General features: G+C 43.5%; 1 long non-coding RNA gene across 2 annotated transcripts in view; it reads left to right on the top strand.

The window, feature by feature from the left end:
• LOC121663528 overlaps positions 1-11,168 on the top strand; it is a 16,119-nt gene extending 4,951 nt beyond the window's left edge. For both annotated transcript variants that reach the window (XR_006015660.1, XR_006015661.1), the window contains exons 2-3: positions 5,929-6,090; positions 6,953-11,168. This is a non-coding gene — a long non-coding RNA (uncharacterized LOC121663528). The remainder of the gene's footprint in view (positions 1-5,928; positions 6,091-6,952) is intronic.
• Positions 11,169-20,987: the final 9,819 nt, after the last annotated feature.

Consider the following 20,987-nt stretch of genomic DNA (forward strand, 5'->3'; position numbering starts at 1 on the left):
CTGTTAATTGCCCATCATTGTCCTGCCGCCTGACTCAGAGATAACTCCCTCCGGACTATTCTCCTGTTAAGGAGCCTAATCAACACTTGGCCTCATGACTCGTTACCCCATTGTGAGATGCTCCGCCCAGAGGGAGGAACCAAGCATCCCATCGTGGATATAAGCTGAGGCTGAACACCAGAGACACCGGCTTCCCACTGGATTTCCAGAGGACAGGAGCTACACAGCCACCATTGGACTTCCTGAGGAAGAGCAGACTGTTTTACTACAGGATCACCGCTTCAGAGGACTGCAGCCACCATTCTACCAGACTGCTACCACCACCCTGCCTAACAGGGTGTCAGGTTGTACCTTGACTCTGTCAGTTTGACAGTGTTTTCTTTTACCTTTTTTTTCCCCTTTTCTTTAATTTCCATTAAATTGTTATTCTGACTTAGTGCCTCCCACTGGTTTGTTTTCAAACTAGTACAGCTGCCTTAGTTTTACCTCTGCATTTGCACCTGGGTACGGACAATTTTGAAATGTCAACAAAATATTTTTTAAGGAGTCTCTCTTATGCCGCCTCGTTTGCACTTGTTTCATAACACAGGAATAGGAATTAAAGGCCTTCACTATGGTTCAGGCAGCTTGCCAATACCTATTTTATAGCAATAAAATATGTACAAATTAAGGAATCTCATGTGGAAAATTCATTCAACAGCCTCAAAAGCCAAGTGAATGGTAATTACTTCAAACACAATGTAGTGGCAATCAGGCAAGATTGGATCATGCTTTTAAATGTATGTCTAAATTTTTAAGAACCAAGATAATTATGAATTATGAAAATAACTCAGACAATGCAACAGCAAATACAGTGGAGTAAGATAGATCTTTAAGGAATGGAGAAGACTTAATTTCAGCACCTGCATAGGAATGATCAAGGGCAAATATGGGGCTGATATTTTATTTCCTTACTCCTAGACATCATTTTATACTTTCAGGGGGCTCATGGATGCCTTGAGGTATGGAGCAAGTGGAAGCATATAAAATAAAATACAAGTAAAAGGATTTATCCCCCTTACTAAAAACAATGGAAGTTCTTTCTAGTTCACATTCATATATATTGCAGTATAAAAGTAAATTTTCCCTCTTAGTTCTCTGTGTGAGTTTTCTTCAATCTGGAAAACAATCTCAATGCTCATCCACTTACACAATGCCAGCTGAATAAACACAGTGGGTTCATTTCCCACAGGTAAAGCTGAACAGAACTTTTGAAATAATTAACCACCAGAACAGCACACCTCAGGATATGGTTGAAATTCCATCTGTGAAATCCTTAGGACTATACATTTTGCTACAAACATGCCAAACCACAACCAGCTGTGAGGGGCTAGAAAACCTCTTGTATAATGCTGTGTCAAACTGGTTGACAACAATAATTTTATAGGTGAGCAAGAAGTCAAGCACAGTAAGTACCAGGGGAGAAGGAGTGGAAGAGGAAAGTTTTCAAAGGACAGCTCGGCATCTGTCTCCCTTGGAAGACAAATTATGCCTGAGACTTTGAAAAATCTCTCCACAGATATCCAGCACACTGGAACCAACTGTGTATTCATTACATGCTCAAGGATTCAAGCTCTGTTTTGCTGTGGATTATGTCAGAACATTTACAGGTTTCCCTTACTTGGATTTGCTTTGCCCAAAGACATGCCCAAGGACTGAAGAGAGAATCTGCCACAGTAGAAGCCTATGACATTAAGAATGGCACAAACAAATCAGTAAAGGAAGAAAAAAGTTCATTTCATCCTAGAAGAGCTCGGGGACAATGGTGATATTTTCAACAGAACAACTCAAATTTTGGAACTCATTGCCATAAGACACTGTGGGTGTAAAATAAAAACTCAAAGAGGGATTGGACACACATCAGAGAGAATAAATCCCTATAAAACCTAACAGTGCTAACACAGCTTCTGGCTCAGGAGATCTGTGCTCCTCTCCTGGCTCGGAACTACTGAGACATTTCTGGGGAGAGTTCTGGGGAGAATTCCCTCAGTTCCAGCCCCTTTTCCTGCAGTGTCATCCCTGCAGGTCACATCATTGCTAAGATAACTCACTGAAGTCAGGGCATCCCCAGGCGGGATCCATCCCAGGAAATCATTTCCATCTATGAGAACTCTAAGCCAGCACTGGATTAATTTATCCAACTGTTGTGCACTGTAACTCAATTCCCATGGGTACAACCTATAGTGGAGAGGTTGCACCAATCCAGCTCAGCCAGAAGAGCAGTAGAGTCTCTATAAACTGCTTGTTAAGGAAAAAAAAATCCTCTTAATTATAATTTTAAAGTAGCAAAATATCAAGAGAGATTATTCTCCATCTCTCCCAGTTAGATGAAGTAGGAAAAGGTCTTTAACCACCAGCAGAAATTCCATACATTCTGTTAGTTCCTGTTTTTATCAAAAATTGAACTCGACTCCATAAAAAGGTTAAATAAGGCACATGCCTGTATTTTTGAGATGATTTGGTTTCACCAAAAGTCAGAAAGATTAAAAAAGCAACTTTGGGTTGCCCAAAGCTATTGAAAAGATGCTTTCTTAAAAATTAGCAAAATAAAACCAATTTCAGAGTTACTGGCTCAGCCATCAGCACTACAGTTCCAGAGTGCAATTCCCATGTGCCCCACACACAGCCAGGGTCAGTGGCCAGGAGAAGGCTGGGGAGTCACAACAGACACAGCTACAGTCCAATGGCTCAAGAGAATAAACTTTCCACTATCACCTTCAGGATCTCTTTTTAAAACCACGGTTTTTAAGACATTTTTAAGTCACAGGTGTGATACAGCAGCCATTGCTGATGGTTTAATTCTAGCTATTCATGGATTTCTAAAGGGGAATTTGTTCCATACGTGCCCTCGCCATTGCACCATCAGCCCCAGATCCGGCTCTGGAGCACGGGTGGCAGAGGTGCAGAGTGTGCCTGGCACAGTGGGCGAGGACCCAGCACAGGGAAGTGGCCCAGGTGACCTCAGGATGGCTCCAGGATGGCTCAGTGGCACTGCTGCCTCTGCCTGATCAGCTCTGGCCCCTCTGGCTCTGTGCGTTTGCTGTGCAGTGTCACACCCACAGTGGGGTTTGCACTGCGGGGGCACTCAGCTGTGCTGGGAGAACACCTTTTCCTCACACTGCTCTCCAGCACACCACCATCCAAAGCTGCTGAGAAAACCAGAGTGAAAACATGACCGGTTAAGGGTAGAACTGACTGACTAGGCCAGTCCTGGCTGTAACAAATACCCACCCAATTCCTTCACAGTGGCAGTTGATTTGTCTTGCTACAAGTCAAACAGGATAACCCAGTTCCTCAGTGTAACTTGAGAGTGAATCATTGTTTTCTGGGGAGTTATTATAACTATTTCCCAGGGAACCTTTGTTAACACTAGCAAGAGCATGGCTAGGTCTGGCATCAATTAGAAAACACTTCATTGATTCCCAAACCTCCCAGTCTTCTGTGGCTGTAAACCAGCTGGTGCTGCCTTGGCTGTGGCACCAAACACAGAGCCACAGAGCCCCAGCCCCCTGCCCAGGGCTGGGCACAGCCTGGAGCCATCTGGGATCACTGAGGGGATGAGCCACATCATCCAGCTCCAGAGGGGAAGGGAAAGCTCCCAATGCCCTTCCTGCCCTCTCACCAACTCCCCAGGAACCTGTCCACCAGCCACCACGGTGCTGTGCCTGTGCTCGTCTCTGATTCAAGCACTCGACATGAGCCCTGTTTGAGCAGACTCCCTCCAGTGCTGCTGCCACACTCGGTGTCACACTTGGTACCACACTCAGTGTCTCTGTGCCAGCACAACACCTGAGTGACCGTCAGCACCACCCAGGCTGGCAAGTGAGCTGGATTGTCACCAGCCGGGCTAAGGCGTGACAAGGACTGACAGCAGAACAATCTCTCAGGGACAAACCTGCCCTCCTTAATGCACCTTGCTTCCTCTGATGAGGGAATTTGATCTTACAGGCATTTCAGCAAGTGCAGTACCTAGATGCCCAACCTGTGGGGTTTATTTTTTTTTTAAGATTACTGAAGTTTTTAATCTGGAATCTTTATGTTTTCAAGTGCTCCTTCTCTTCTCTAGGCTATGTCATGCAATGGACATCTTTTTTCTCTTCTTTTCTTGAAGTTATGAGTGAAAAACAAACATTTTTAAATTATTTGAATACTTGAGGAAGGAAATACTTGTTGATTTTTTAAAATTACATTTCCCTCCCTTTACTGTTAATAAAAGATCAGTACAGGTCAAGTGTGGGAACTACAACATCCCCCCTTTCATTCCTGCCTTTATTCTTTACTGACTGTTCAGCCTCTGGCAAAGATACCTACTGTGAAACAGGAAAGAAATTAAAGTTCTGGCAGTTCATAAATTTCAAAACTATAAAAAGAAAATATTAGAAAGCATAGTAGCAAAAGTAGAAATGCGACAGAAGGTGAGCAGTGAGTAAAAAATGGATAAACTGATTACAATCCATTTTCATAAAATAATTTTTATAGAATATTTCACAAGTTATTTTAAAAGAGTGGAAGATTGTTCTGTCTCAAAAATGAAAATGATTTTATGATGTTTTGCTGCTTCAAACTTGCAATGTAAACTTCTTGTTTCTCACCTGCTACATTTTTTTCTGTACCTTCATACCTGGGATATACATATCTTCTATCAGCATCCTCCTCCTATTGAAAAATAAAAGAAGACACATTCATCCTTGGAATCCTAATACTTTGTAACAAGAAATTTAAACCGACCTTGTTTTCAAAAATGTTCTGTGCCTCTCCTATCCCTCCAGTGTTAAATCACACCTTGAATTCTTTTGCAGAACTGGCAGCAGCAAATTCAATGTGACGTCTCCTTTGTTTCAGGATTTTCATTCCATACACAGTCACTGCTGAACCTGTTTCTGACACTGCCAAATAAGTGCTCTGTACTTACTGTACAGTCACAAAAAAACAAACATAATGTTCAAGACATGATGTGAAAATGACCACAAATACTTCTTGTGAGATATTGGAAGTGGCAGATGATGCCTTGATTGTGGAGGGGAAAATCCAAGGAGCTTGCAAGGGTAATTCCTGTTTCCCCTGATAAAAGACGAAGATCCAATACTAGTCCTGATTTTCTAGGGGCCTCTGCATATGTGTGTGGTTTAATTTAAAGAGCCTGGATTTTCACAAAATAGATACCAAAATTGATTCTGCCTCCTTCAGGTTAAACATGGGGAAATTCTGACTGACAGAATCACCTGAGGGTAATAAATCTGCCAAGTGTTTTGTTAAACAGCCATTCAGTCTGAAATGCACCCTGGCATTCTGGAATAACAATGGGCTACTGTAACGTGTGGTGCATTAATTATAGAGTTGACAAGAAAATTACCCTTCAAGCCAAGATTACTAAAAACTTTACTAGGCTTTTTTCCTCTCTGCTGTTAAATACAGTATTCAGTGCAGCCCTCCCAGAGGTTCTGCCCACCTCCCCCTGCAGAGTTAACCAGCATGGCAATAAAGGTCCAAGGAGATCTGCACTAATATTTCACTGAGAACATTAGTTGCTTCCCCAGATTTTATTGTAGTTGGTAAATGATAAATGATGAATATCAGCATTAAAAATGGCCTTGACTTTCCCCAGTGTAAGTTTTTCTGATAAACAGAATAAAATGTTGCTTCAATGTGTGACTGGATTGAAATTCTACAACAAGCATCCTTGTGGATCCCTGGCAATCTGTCAAGGATGGATCCCTGGCAATCTGTCTATGAAAAGAAACCCACCCTGGTTTTCAAACACTCAAGTACTGGTGAGAGAGAAGGAACTCCAGTCTGCGAGGCAATGCAGTTACTAACACATTAGTATAAGGACACAACAGAAATGAAAACGCTCTTTTATGAACAGAACATAATTTGTGTCTTCTCCAGCCAAAAACTCCTCTCTGATGCCTGTGGCAATTCCTGAAACTGCAGCATCTCACAGCTAAATCTGGACACCCTCAGTAAAGCACAGCAGTGGTGCTTCAGCACAAGCCACCTCACCTGTGTGTGCCACAGGTACCTACAGGCAGCAAAGCCTCTTTGAAACAGGTGAGTTCTTCCCCAGTGGCATCCTGACTGCAGGTTGTAGAAACAGATCCCAATGTCCTGAGAGTGCTGTAAGTGCAATGGGAGGACTTTTCTCTGTTGTAATTCCTTCCAGGGTGTACTTTTATTCAGAAATTTCAGGAGGTGAAAAATTCTGTGTATGAGAAAAGTACTGCATCACAGATGACTAATTCTTAATTTTATTACATTAACTTCCTAAATACAATTACCAGTCATGAATTTGCTTTTTTGAATTAGAATCTCTCCCAACACCCAGCCCAATTCTCCAGTGAGTGTTCAGCATTCATGCACTGCTGCTGATATGGAAAAGCACTTCTAGTATTGCCAAGACAGAAGTGCTTACTACCAAAGAAATGTTTCAAAACTGTACTAAAATATACTCTATAGAGTTGACAACGACGTGTTAGGACTAAAGAAAATATTACATGTGCCATAAGTTGAATTAAAACTCAAAGATAAGCATAAACCTGAACACTCAGTTTCCTACAATTTGAGGTAAAAGCATGACTTATAATCAAACACATCTGGAAAATGACACCACTGAGATTTGTCACCCTGAGGAAGAGTCTGTAAGGACACATGTTTTTAACATAATGCCATGCTTCCTTTAAACTAAGTACAGAGAAATTCTTGGGGTTTACAGCGTAATTTTAAAAAGTTACATCTTTTATGGTCTCTTTTACTGTAGGTTCTGTAAACTTACTGTAACAATAAATGAGCAGCCATCATGGATTAAAAGACCACTCTAGTTTCAACTCAGATAAACCCCACTTTCATAAACCTCATTACCTTGTAATTTATTCTAATGTGGTATTTCCTTTTAAAACCAATTTCTTTTCCTTAGGCACGTCTCAATGCCTTTCCGGTTAACTCTTGCACCGAAAGCCCACATAACTCAAGCAAAATCTTTCCATTTACCTCAACAAACTGTATCTTTTTCTCCTCTTCAGAAGTTGTGAGGAGCTGGGTACCATAACAGCGTTTTCTCTCAAGGAAAGCTTCAGATGAAGCAACGGTGTGGACTGGATGCTTGAAGAAAGCAAATGTGCTCTCACATTGTGCTCTCCTGGTGACCACGAGGGACTGCAGCACCAAAGGGGAGACATTTCTGAGCAGCGGGATCAGTGAGCTAACATCAACAGAGGTGTCCTCTCAGAGCTGCTGTCAATAACCCAGAGTGGGCCAACTTACAGCCCAGTAACAGTACCTACAGTTCTAGGTGCCTCTGACCTTGAGGCAAGCACAGCCTGGATGTTCCAGCTCATGTCCTGTTGCAGAAGTCAAGCTTGTCTGGTTTCAGTCTCAACTGGAAAATGGCTTAAAACTCATGTGATACCTGCACATTTCTGGAAGGAAAAGTTAAAATTTCCCCAAATTAAAATGCTGTGAGCAGAGAACTTCCATAGGGTGAGGTCTGGCTGATAGGAAGGAAATTTAAGAAGAGACAGAATGTAAAGGATGCATTATGGTTACATAAACAGCACGGAGAGAAAGGAGGCAGGGTGAATCAGTGCCTGTCCAACACTGGAAACTCAAAGCCTCTCATTTCAAGTGTTTGAAACCCTCTTCTCATCTCTCCTACCGCACTTCCAAAATTTCATATCCACAGGCTGCACAGATGGGGAGTCCCACCTCATCAGCTCTTAGGCAGAGTTTGACATTGAAGACTTCTAACTCTCAGGGCTTGTTCTGGTTTAAATATATTTCCATCATCTGCATATTTCTTTCTCCCCAAAGATAGGTATTACACACCTTAGAAAATGGATGAGGTTTCTTTTAATCTCTGTACATCACCTCAACATTTCATAATGCATCAAGAGAACCAACAGAGAATGGACCAAAGAACAGGCCTAAAGTCTTCCTCACAATTTTCACTCACCAATTTTTGCTTTATTGCCATCATCTGGATGACTGAGAGCCTTCCACAGATACCAGAGGCAGCCACATTGCCTAGGTGCACTTGTGAAATTTATCTGAAACCTCAGTACATTGTTTTTGCCATTGCTCCACTGTGATTATCTGACCTGTCCAACATGAACCAGAACTTCTGTTTCACAGCTTCATCAGAGCTACAGCCTTGAGGATTCAGCCATGACCACAGATTTCAAGCAGCAGCAACTGCCCAACACTCTGAAGCTGCTCAAATATTCACTTATACCCAGAGCCCAAACCATACAGCTCAGCCATTGAGCCACTGGGCTACGGCTGCCCAACATGCTCCAGTGATGTCTAAAAAGTCTCTTATCACAGATCTCTTCTTCTAGTAATCATTTACTCTTTTTTTCCAAAACAAGGTAAAGAGATTGAGAGTCTCTGTCTCTTTATATTGAATGATTTTCAAATCTTCCCTGTAACCAAACACTCCTTTCCGAAACACTCTCCAATGTGCCAACATCCACACATCAAACTTGGGCACGCATCTCTACCACTCAAATGAGAGCACTTGGAAACTAATCAGCACAGTTCTGTGGAGCAGTTTTCCATTTTACAGCTCTCATTGTTTTGCCTGCACACACTTGGTTTGTCTGTCCTTCATTTGAAGTGGGCTTGCTTTGGTGGGAAGGAAAATAATGTAAATGCCTGCTTTCACATGTAGTTTAATTTGTGCTTGCAGTAGATACTACACAATTCCATTACCTCTGCTTCCAAAATGAGGTGTACTTAAGATTTTAATACTTGGGGACAAGGGAAGACATCAACATTACAGAAAAAATAAAACCATTGCCTAACTTGAGAGAAGAAATTAATGCCCTGTGATCCATTACAACCCAGCCCACTGATGGCATAGCTCTGCACTGGCAAAAGTCTCCACGAGCTCCATTCTAAGGGGTAGAGGATGCTGCATATGTTGAAGAAGAATCTTGGCTGTGATTACTTTGAAAATACCAGGTTACAAAATGGAAAATCTCTTTCCAACAGGCAGCATAATTCCAGTTGGCCATTACATCACAAAACTTCCAGGGATTACTGGCAATTTTAGAAGGCAACTGTGAAGCTATAAAACATCTGGCTGTATTTCACAGGGTGATCATTCACTTCCTGGGTCCCACTTCAGAGTTCTGCATGAGCAGCCCTGGTTGCTGATGGATACTGCTGAGTCTCCAGAGCCCACATGATACTGTCCCAAATCAGAAATGCCACAGCAATCAAAACACCAGAGATATCTGTGTCAGTAATGTCATAATTCACATTTTTGTTTCCCACAAAGCACATTTTCTATATCTCTTTCATGAGAATGCCCTCTGCACTGTCACTGCCAGAAGCAGCCAGGCTTGCTGTGACTGAGCACAGCAGAGCCCAGGCTCACTGGCTGCACTGGCATGAGTTTGAAATGCTATAATTGCATTAAATGCTTAACTCCACTCACTAGGATGGTTAAAAGGCTGCAAAAAAAGCAAAGCTTGCAGAAAGAGAGAAAGCACAAGAGGAGGTTAAAACCAAGACATAATTTTAAACACCGAAGCAATTGGTGACAGCCAGAGACTTCAGGTGTCCATGTGGTCAGCGCTAAAGCCTCTATTCTTCCCTGTCTCAGACACAGGCATTTTCATACTCTCCCAGTAATGCAGTAAACGAGCATTACACTCATTACATGAGTGCAGCAGTGAAAAACAATGAAAGCAGCTTGGCATTTTTATAAGACAGTTCAAATAAAAATTAATGGTACATGTAATAATAATTCCAAGTGTATTTTGTTTCCATTTATATCCAACTAAGAGACAATTTTTGGTGCATTTGGTTTTATAGCTCTGCGTATATGCAGCAAAGTAAAAATTCTGCACATGGGAAAATAAATAAGTGGCTATATGACTGGTTGACAGCAAGATTTGTAGAGCTAATTAGTTCAATGAATAGGAAAGGCACTCAAAACTAACAGCTCATCAAATAGTTCTTCATACAAGAGATATCTGTCACCCTGCCTGTGCTGAATAAATATTTTTAATGTCATCCAGAGATCAATGCCAACACAAGCAAATAAAAACAAAACAAAACACCAAGGCCCAAAGAACCCAACACCCAGGCTGACCTCACCAGCGGCAGCTCAGTGTGATCACAGTATCATCAAGGTTGGAAGAGACCTTCAAGGTAATTGAATCCAACCATCAAACCAGCACGACCATGATCACCCCTAAACCACATCCCCAAGTGCCACATCCAGATATCTCTGGAGCACTCCCAGATGGTGATGCACCACTTCCCTGGGCAACTTATTCCAGTGTCTGACCACTCTTACAGTAATTATTGTTTTTTCTAATCTGAACCTCCCCTGGCACAACTTGAGGCCATTTCCTCTAGTCCTTTCACTTGAGACATGGTTGTGTCCCACCTGGCTACACCATCCTTTCAGGTAGTTGTAGGGAGTGAGAAGGCATCCCCCCGAGCATCCACTTCTCCAGACTAAACAACCCCAGCTCCCTCAGCCACTCCTCACAGGACATGTTTTCTGGGCTTCCCCCGCTCTGCTGCCTTCCTCTGGACACCAGAGCTCCTCCAGCACCTCAACATCCTTTCTGAAGTGAGGTACCTAAAACCGAACTGTCCTGGGTTGCAGTGTATTCTATTCCCATCCTCATGAGCTGTTGAAATCAGGAGGGGCAGTGTTTCCTTGCCTCCTCCCCCCAGACTATCTTTCTGTTAATTGCCCATCATTGTCCTGCCGCCTGACTCAGAGGTAACTCCCTCCGGACTATCTTCTGTTAATGAGCCTAATCAACACTTTGCCTCATGACTCATTACCCCATTGTGAGATGCTCCACCCAGGGGGAGGAACCAAGCATCCCATCGTGAATATAATCTGAGACTCTGAACACCAGAGACAACCCTTTTCCACTGGATTTCCAGGGGACAGGAGCTACATAGCCACCACTGGACCTTCTGAGGAAGAGCAGGCCCTTTTTCTACAGGATCACTGCTTCAGGAGGACCGCAGCCACCATTCTACTGGACTGCCACCACCACCCTGCCTAACAGGGTGTCAGGTTGTATCTTGACTCTGTCAGTTTGAACCAGTGTTTTATTTTTTTCCTTTTCTTTAATTTCTCCATTAAATTGTTATTCTGAATTGGTGCCTCCCACTGGTTTGTTTTCAAGCTAGTACACGAACCCAGAGTTCAAGGTGCTTCATCAGTGCCAGTATAGGTGGATGGGCACTGTGGTCACTGCCCTGGTCCTGCTGTGTCACAGTGATATTGGATGGTAAAATGCTGTGGCCTTCCCAGAAGCGTCTCTAAGGGAGCCTGTCAGTGCAGCCAGCACGCTTGCACACGCACGTACACACACACCAGACAGCTGGAAAAGCAGTCCGACAATGAACGAGCAGGAAGGGTCTTCACATGGGGTTCTACAGGAGAGATTTTAATGCCTCCACACTCGTGCGAGGTTCCAGAGAAGTCCCTGGGGAGAACAATGAGGGGTCCAGGGTAAGGGAACTAATCAAGAAACTCTGAGGGGGTATCAGGTAACCAGGAGTGTAGCAGCCAACGGAGCCAACCTGGGGAGGAGAACTGGGATACATGAACAGAACAGAACAAAGCATTCTTGGGGAAGCTTTTCAGTCACCATAAGCTGGAAAGGAACCTACGACTTATCCCACCATAGGACTCCTTTCATTCCTTGTCCAGCAGGCCCACCAGCCTCCACACTGCTGGCCACACTATGGCTGATACAGGCCAGGATGCCCCTCACCTTCTTGGCCACCTGGGCGCACACTAGCTCATATCCAGCCAGTTGTCAACCAACACCAAGTCTCTTCCTGCCAAGCAGCTCTCAATCCATTCCACCCCCAGCCTGTAGTGCTGCAACTCAAATGTAGGACACAACTCTTGACCTTACTGAACCTTCTCAGTTGTCCTCAGCCCATTGCTCCAGCCTGCCCAGATCCCTCTGCAGAGGCCCAGAGCCTTCCTGCCCCCCCAGCTTAGTGTCATCAGCAAGATTACTGAGGGTGACCTCAATCCCCCCATCCCAATCACTGATGTAGATATTAAATGACTGAGCCCTGAGGAGGCCCACTAGTGACTGGCCACCACTCACCACCACTCTCTGGGCCCAGCCATCCAGCCAGTTTTGCAGCCAGGGAGGTTTTCAGCCAGTGAGGTATAAGAAGTTGTTGGAAATACCAAGCTAGAAACTCCCTTCTGCAGCAGCCCAAACCAGCTTCCTGTGATCCAAGACAGCTGAGGGTCAGAATCACAGACATCGATACACCTTAAATACTGTAATATACATAAACTGTCTTCTTGGTTTTAGTCTGGGGCCAAAGGCCATCATTTTGGCTAGTCAGACTAGCCAAATGGACACAGACTAGTGTCCAGTGCAGATGACACCACTGTGCTATTATCACCCTGAAGAAAACAACAGGCAGGGAACAGAAGACTTCTCACAGCCCTTCTGCTCTCAGTCTGTCCTGCCAGACTCAGATCACAGCACAGCCTGCTGAATTTGCTGTCACTCAGGATGTCCCTGCAGGTGACCCTGGATGCATTTCTGCAGAAGACAGGCATTAAATTACAAAAGCAGCCACGTCTCAACTTGCTGATCCCTGCATGTGCAGCTGGGACTGCAGGGGAAAGCAGAACTCAAGGCAATTCCATGCCCATGCAGCCCTCCAGCGTTCCTGACAGCCTAGGTGTCTCAGTTTGAGACAAGTTTAGGGGGAAACGCTCTGGAAGGAACACCTCCTCCCCAGAAGACAGGTTTCAGCACTCCCTGTCCCACCAATACGAAGGGAATTTCTTGAATGAAATTGAAAAAGCTATTTATTTAACAAGCAGAGTGCTGGCAAGGCACAGGAAACTAATGAATGATGTTAGATAATAAACCTCCTCGGTGCGGAGAAAGCTGGTGGATTCAGAGCTGTTTTCTGTAGCTGGCTCGGCCCCTCCCGAGGTCCAAGGCCGGGATGCAGCGTCCCCGCAGCCTCCCCACCGGTCCATGGGGTCTGATGATCTGGTTCTCGGATCTCAGCAAGGCCGAGCAGTTCCAGAAGAAGAAGAAGTTCCGGAGGATTTCGGTGTGCAGTCCTGGGAAACTTTTCTTCCCTCAGTTAACAGGCCGGCTAAAAGCAGGAAGGTGCTCCCTGGGCTCTGCAGCGGTGCGAACGCGGGGGAGTCTGTGAGTCCTTCAACACAAACCACGCTGAAGAAGAATTCGCTCGGCTCCCCCCCGCTTTCCCTCAGACCTGGCTTAAAGCTGCAGGACCCATTTCTGGGCAATAAGCAGATGATAGGGGAATACAGTACTATCATAAAATCACCCCAAGACACTAGGACAGAGCAAGCAGCTCAGCACCACGAACCCAGGGACGTGCAGAGTCTGCTGGCACTCGTGCAAGATCTATTCCAAGACTCAGGGTCCTGAAACAAGTGTAGCCCCTTAACAGAAGATTTGGGCCCAGGATTTACTAAGCTGCATTTTTCAGTGCTGCTCCTACTGCCACTGTTAGAGAAGTGAGAGGTGGATCCCTAAAGAGGTTGGAAAAACTTCTCCCCTTCTTCTGCATTTAAAATTGGCACTCCTACATCCTGAGCAGCTGCCATTGACATCAAACTGAAAATTTATAATGTAAAACACCTTGAAACTGGTACAGGGTTGACTGAACTGTCTGTCCTGACAGCCAAGGGTTGTCCTCAGTTCACTGTCCCAGTTCAGATCCTGGTGCTTGTTTCCTGTGTGTAAACCCAGGCCCAATTCATATACCTCAACCTATTTCAGATCCCACTGGAAAGGAAAAAGACAATATTTATTTATGTTTGCCAATTTTCTTGTGCCACAGCATGTGAGTTGAGCCCAGCACTTCATTGCTATTTAAAGAACCAGGAGGCTGTGGCTCAACCCCCTGAGCCAGCTGCCGAGCCAGCTGCCAGGCTGGCTGCAAACTGGAGCATCTCAGATGTCCATGAAACAGGTCCTGTCACACAGTGTAAGAACTGCGTGTGCTCCTTTTGGGCACTGACTCCTTCCTTGCGTGGGTCTTTGCATTGTGTTGAAAATTATGATTAATAGGAAGACAGAACACATCCCCAAAGCACACTCTGTAGAAATCGCAACACCTTGTGTAGACATTTGAGGTCAACTAATTTTCCATGAGAGTTCACTACAGAAGTGTTGCTTCATCAAACACAAACAGGTCCAAGCAAGTGCTTTTGTGTCGAGGACCCAACAGGGCTGTGTACTGCAGATTAAGGAAACAATCATGCTTTGAACTAATAACAGATGAAATGATAAAAATTATCAGTGTTCTAGGAAGGCTTCTGATAACACTGTGTTTTGCTTGGGTTTCTGAAACTCACATACATCACCTTATTCAATACCTTTGTCTAAAAAATTAGGCTCTCAGGGATAGTTTTATTCCTCAGAAGGGCTTGTATGAAATACATCATGGTGAGAGACAAATCAGGTTACAAGATATTGTTCTGGGCAGAACAGTTAGTTACAGTTAGCAAAAGAAAAGGAAGTACTTGTCTATCTGTATTTTGTACTCCTTGATGCAGAGGAGAAACTAATATCCTAAATAACAATGACCAAGAAAGAAGAGAAAGAATAAAGCAGCAATGAGCATACACCTGAAACCAACAGTAAGGACCCAAATCTCTCCTCCTTCTGGCAGCAACTGCTGAGTGGGACAGAGGAGGAAAAGGATAACCTTTAGAAGCAGCTGGTGGGAGGGAATCACTCCCACAAATACCTTGAGACAATGAAACTCCCTGAAAAGGACCAAGAAAGCTCCCGCAGCTCCCAGCAGCTGATGCCAGCAGCACTGTCCCTGGTACAGAGAAATGCAATACTGTTAAAGAGTCCAAAGTAATTAATAGCTTACACAATTTTATTATTGACAGTCAAGTAAACCATCAGATTCTCTGGCAAGTGATGTTTCTAATAGATTTGAAATTGTGATATAGCTATTATTCAATCAACTCAGTTTTGCAAACTAAATCGATATCTGAAACCATTCCAAGAGACATAATGAGACCATAGTAGCTACATATTTAAAAGAGGAGAAAAAGTAAACCATCTGTTTGCTTATGTATAGTAATAGACAACATACCCTTGCCATCTCTTTTGATTTTGACACTGTACTCCTTTGAAGAACTACTCAGAAGAAAAATGCTCAAGCTGTAGCTGACTTTCATGATACTCCCCAAATCTTAGGCTTCTTTTAAAGCAAATCATTACAATTCTCTTCATCTTTTATGCCTGTAATCTAGAGTTCCAAGCACACTCTTGGCTATAGAGGCCATTTGGGACAAACATAAATTGACAGAACATTGGTGTTGTCTTCTGAGCATTTCAAAATGATGACACGCATTTCCATATTTGAATTCTTCTAAACCTGAGGCATGATAGTGAATGAAAGCAGAACTGAGGAATCTCACATCTGAACATTCGTTTGTGATTTAGCTTTTAACATTTTGTCAAATCTTCCCGAGCTTCCTTAATAACAAAGCAATACAACAGGAGCACTTCCACGAAGATATTGAAACTGACTCTTGAAAACATGGTACAAGAAAGGTTAATCATAGTTTCCATTTTACTTTCCTAGTGCTAACCCAGCCCACACTCAGTTCAATAACTTTTCTCAGGTTGGCTAAGGTGACCAGCATGATGAAAGTCCACATTCACAACTAATATAATTCATGACAAATTGTTTCTACTGGTCACCCTCTCATATTGAATTCTTCTTGTGTGTGAAAGGGTGGCCATGGCCAGCACTACAACTGTAATTAAGGTTCACAGACTTACTATTTCCATTATAAAGCCCAGTTTCCAGGGTTTAAGAAGTCAGCAGTTCCAACTGCACAAGTTATCAGCAGAGTCACAGTTTGTTCTTATCTATTTATATAAGCAGTTTAAATCCACTCAGCCATTGCTGGAGATCTATAACCCATGGCCTTCTTGTTCCTCTTCAGCTGTGTAGAACTTACATGCTCTGAACATGAAAATTCTCCTCTGGCAAAAGCAAGCAGAGGTGTGTTTCAGGGAAGGCATTAGAAACACCTCCAATCCAACAAACTCAGGGCTCATTCCCATCACTTCCTGTTTATTCACAGTCCCCAGCGAACAGAATGAGATCTTTACTTAGTTTTGAGCATGCCAAAATTCAGAAACATGGTAATTCAGGGTGCACCAAACTTCATAACCTGATGATGTCAAGCTCTTAGAACAGGCAAGACCTGTAAGATGCATTGTACAGCTTCCCAGGGGTTTTGCCTGCTCCGGCTGGAGCGAGAGGCAGTGCCAGTGCCAGCAGTCTCTGCCTGCACCAAGGGGTTTCATTCCCCTTCCCCAGCATGGCTCAGCCCCGCTGCCCAGCACACAGCACGAGGAGCTCTGCTGAAGACACATGCCCATGCTGGAAACCTCTGAGTTGGTACAATTCAACAGAACAAGCCCCAAGGAGGTGGGAAAAATGGGAACTGTTCTTTCAGTTCCTCTCTGGTGCAAACACCAAGTCTGCATCTGGTCTCCCAGGGGCCAGCACTCTTACAATGAACACAGCCAGCTTGCTACTACTTTCCTCTTATCTCTGAGTTAGGAGACCATTACATGACGAAAAGAAAAGGTGTAACTTGTAAGTTTGGCAAGTATATTTTAAAAAAAGCATAAAAGTAAGTAGAAATGCTAAATGTAATACATATATGTGCAGAAAGGAAAAAGAAGTCTGTAAAATGGTGATGATCCTTGGTATCCCATGTATCCTGACATGGTATCCCTCTGCTCCTGACACAAAACACACCAGTATCCCTAGCAGTGAGGTTCTGGCACCTGTGAGAGTCACTGACTGTGACAGGTCACTACCCAGCCAGTTTGACCTACCACACTGCCCAGATTCAGCTGGGCTTCGGCTGCATGGGCTGGTCTTAGTACTGAGAGAAAATTAATTGCATTCTCTGTAAGAAACAGTACAAGTACCTGAAATGAAACATTGGATAAGATATCTCCTGGGTTTTTTTTTCCCCAGCAAAACCATTCATTTGCAATATAGTGGAAAAATAAAGGAAAACCTAATGTGCTTTTTGCACCATAAAGCAACACTGGATTCCTAAGAACTGGAATTTTTAAAGCGGTATAGGTGGGTCAGATACACAAGCCCCACAAAATTGCAAAAACTTGGCTGAGTAATTTCTGAAACACCAACTCTGGAAGAATAGAGATATGGGCAAATTCTGAGATAGTGAAAGCCAACACAGGCCTTTCCACTCAGGCTGTAACATCAGCTGGGAGTTGACAGGTTTCATCTTTTCAGGTGTCAGAGTTTTGGCCTCTGCAAAAAGATGAAGTAAATAATCCTCCTGCACAAAAGAGAAAATGAATTAGCTTCTTAGACATGATAATGAAACCTCAAGCCCTGAAAATGCTTCTCCCTCTGCTAACCCCCACACTCAGTGACTCCATCTTGTCTCAGATGTGTCTCATTGGCAGTGTCTGTCTGCACAAAAGTGAGGAGGCTTGGGAGAGCTCAAAACACATTCAGGGCTGCTTTGTCCAGTTTGGTGTCTGCTGCCTTACGGAAGCAGGGCAGCCCAAGCAGCAAAGGAACTGCACCTGGACCCTTCTGCATGGAGAAGCTGCACAGGAACCCAGAGTGAAGCTGAGCCCATGTGAAGGAGTTGTGGGTGAGAGGCACCAGCAGGGCCGGTCCAGAGTGAGTGGAGGCAAGCACAGCAATTACTCTGCAGGTTTTGTAAGGAAACCACAGTAAAAAGCAAACAATGTCCCAAGCCAACAGAGAGATGGTGCTCGGATTCTGGTTCATGCGTGTGTGATCATGAAAGAAAGAAAAAAACTGATCAAATTACTGCACTCTGTATCTTTCTATTCTATATACTTACTATTTCAGAGTAAGTTCCACCACCTGATATTCTTGTTTTAAGATTATTTTAGTTTGGACTAATTCCTCCAAACTAAAATAGTAAACAAAATAAATCCAAACTGTGCAGCCCAGCACTAACATATCCACAGGGGGTTGAGGAAAGCCTTCTGCAGTATGAAAAGGAGTAAAAAGTGATCAGTGAAATATTTCAAGAAGAAAAAAGTCCAGCCTTGGTAGTAAGAATCTTAATATGGTAACAACCAATCCTGCTGGTATAAACAGCATCTGTGACCACCATCTACTTAAAACATGACTTCTAGTCTTCAATATTTATTCCATACTAGTGAAAATTCAGAGCATCTTCTCTCAAGTCAGTCTAATTATAACAGTAAAAAACAAAATGAAATACTCAAGTCCAGTGATTTGCTTCTCCTTGCTGCATTGACACCTTCTCTTGGTTGAGTTACGATTGCAAAAGCGAACAGTGATGGAGCACATCTAACTTGCTCAACTATCTTCACTGTGTTATGCAGTGTTCAATATTGATTTTGATTCTGCTAGACTTCTATTGGAGTTATCTGTTCCAGCCAGCTGCCAAATATACCTGCTCAGTAATGGGTCCAAATTCATTAACAGTTTTGTTTTAATAGTATTTCATTTTCAAGTTTAATTTTATCCACATATTAGCTTCGTATTACTTATGCAAATAAAAGCTTTATGACTATATTAGCAATAATTCATTATCATTCCCTACTGGCTTAGTGAAGGAATTTGTAACTTTGGAGTACATCCAGAGCTTTTAATTGAAGATACTAAGGGAAGTCTACATTTAGTTAGAATCATTTGCACATACTAATTAAATATGATTAGCATAAGTCTCTCAAACTCTTTCCAGGCTCAAGGATTGATTGTCTAGGATAGGACTCTTCCTCAAGTCCTGTCTGAAGGATACTGTATGAAGATGCAATCCAGTGAGCATCTTGGGGGAAGGAGGCTGTGACTGTTGGAGCTGGGACCCAGGACAGGAAGGTGATCTACTGCTTGAAAGTTACTGCTCCATCTTCACCATTATGGCAGAGGTAACACTTGTGCCTTCCTCATCTGTCTACCCCTTATCATCTCTGAGCAGTGGGAGACAAGAAATCAGTGGCTCTAGCCAGGGCTATTTCCCACCCAGGGACTCACTCCAGGTGGTAAGTGGTAGCAGGTAAGGAAGGAAATACCAAAACTCTATGATCAGGTACCAAACCTAGAATGTTCTAGTTACTGGGACCAAGGAAGACTGTTTGAGTGCAACTTTTTTCTGTTTCTTTACATCTTCACAACTGGTCACAGACAGGGAACTTAAAATGATTAAACATACAAAATAGTGCAAACTTACAGAATGGATCCCAACTACCCGTTCTGTATTGCATGGAAGTCCTACAGGGCTGTGTCTTCTAAGTTCCAGTGTTTCCATCTCCATTCCAAAGACTGGACCCTAAATTACCTCAAAAAACTTATTAAGAAAATTGCATGGAATATATTCCTTTCTTTGTGCTCTAAATGAGCTCTTGTTGGATCAGGAACTGTCATCTCTTTACTTTAGTATGTTCCAAGTCCCGTAAGGACTGTGGGTATCTCCCCATCTCCTACAGAAGATGTTTTAATTAGCCAATTATATTAGTAAAAAGCAATCTAATTTCTAGGCCAACGAATAGCATGGCACAGATATTAAAATCAAATTAGCAAGACAAAGCAGTGTTTTCCTTTGGCATGCAAAAGCGACCTCCTGCACAGATAATCAGCATTGTGTCTGGGTGTGATCTGTAGCAGTGAAAAGCACACACAGTGCTGAGTAATGAACATGGTGACAGGTATATGAACTTCTTTCTACTGTCTCCAGCTTTTGCCCTTTTAATTTAGTTTATTGGTAATCACCGTGTGTCCTTTAAATGTATGCTTTAAAAAACAAGCAGCAGTGTTTGCAAACCATGAGCAAAGCACATACACCAAAAATAGAAGGGGGAGGGAAGGAGTAGATCTTACAGCTCAACTCCACACTGACTTCTTTCCTCAAACTATGAGTTTACATCGAAGGAGAGAATTAGAATGTTTGATCCAGGATGATGGGCACTTTTGATTGCCAACTAGTGAAAGCTGAAAGGAATCTTTTAATTGCACCTAGAATCTACCTTCTGAGGTCGAAACCAACTGAAAACACATTTATTTGGGCATTAGAACCAGACATTTACAAAACAACTAGCTGCTTTGAAAAATGTATTTCCACCTTTCCTCCCAAAGAAAACAGCAGGCTGCTCTTCCCTGCTCTGCCAGCAGCCCTGCTCCCAGACCCCAGCTGTGCTGCACACAGAGTCACTGCTTTGAAAAGCAGCATGGATTTGTCTGGATAACACTTTTATCCTTCAAAGGCCAGGGCAGCAGAGCGCCTGCCTTGGCAAAGCTCACAGATCAGCTCTGCTTAACCCGTGAACTCCAAAACCTTATCACAACCTTTCACAGGTTCTGAGTAAAACCACCTCTGACCAAAACAGGGCCAAAAAGGCCGGACAGTGAGAAGATGAAGGGGCAGAAATGGGCTCAGGTAGCAGCTGTAGGGGACTGGCCTGGCTCCCAGGGGTGCAAAGCCTTCTCTGCTGCACCATGTGCTGCGGCAGCTCCAGCCCCAAAGTCAGGCTCAGGCTGGGAGTAATTGCTTCCCTCACAGCTTCTGACAGCCCAGAGATGCCCTGGATTGGCATGAACACACTCTGACCTGCCCTAATATACAAGGGGAATAATTTACCTACATAAAATTGGAGCTCTGAAAGGTGCAGTGCACCCACATATCTGAACCCACTTTTAATCCTTCAAAATTACTGTAAGAGAAGGATTATAAGACTGCAGGGATCATTTCTGCCTCCCTGGCATTAGTGCCTCATGTGTTTCTGGCTGTATTTACTGTGCTGCTGAACAGAGATTCAGAGAGGATTGACAATGCAGAAGAAAGGCAAATGAAATACAAAGCATGTCAGTAGTCTTCTGATATTGCTGCTGCCAACACCACTAGTTCCTTCTCTGAACAGAAT

Source organism: Corvus kubaryi, unplaced genomic scaffold, assembly GCF_017639235.1.
Source record: "Corvus kubaryi isolate FWS band 111438036 unplaced genomic scaffold, C.kubaryi_AGA036_p1.0 37284, whole genome shotgun sequence".
NCBI classification, from domain to species: domain Eukaryota; kingdom Metazoa; phylum Chordata; class Aves; order Passeriformes; family Corvidae; genus Corvus; species Corvus kubaryi.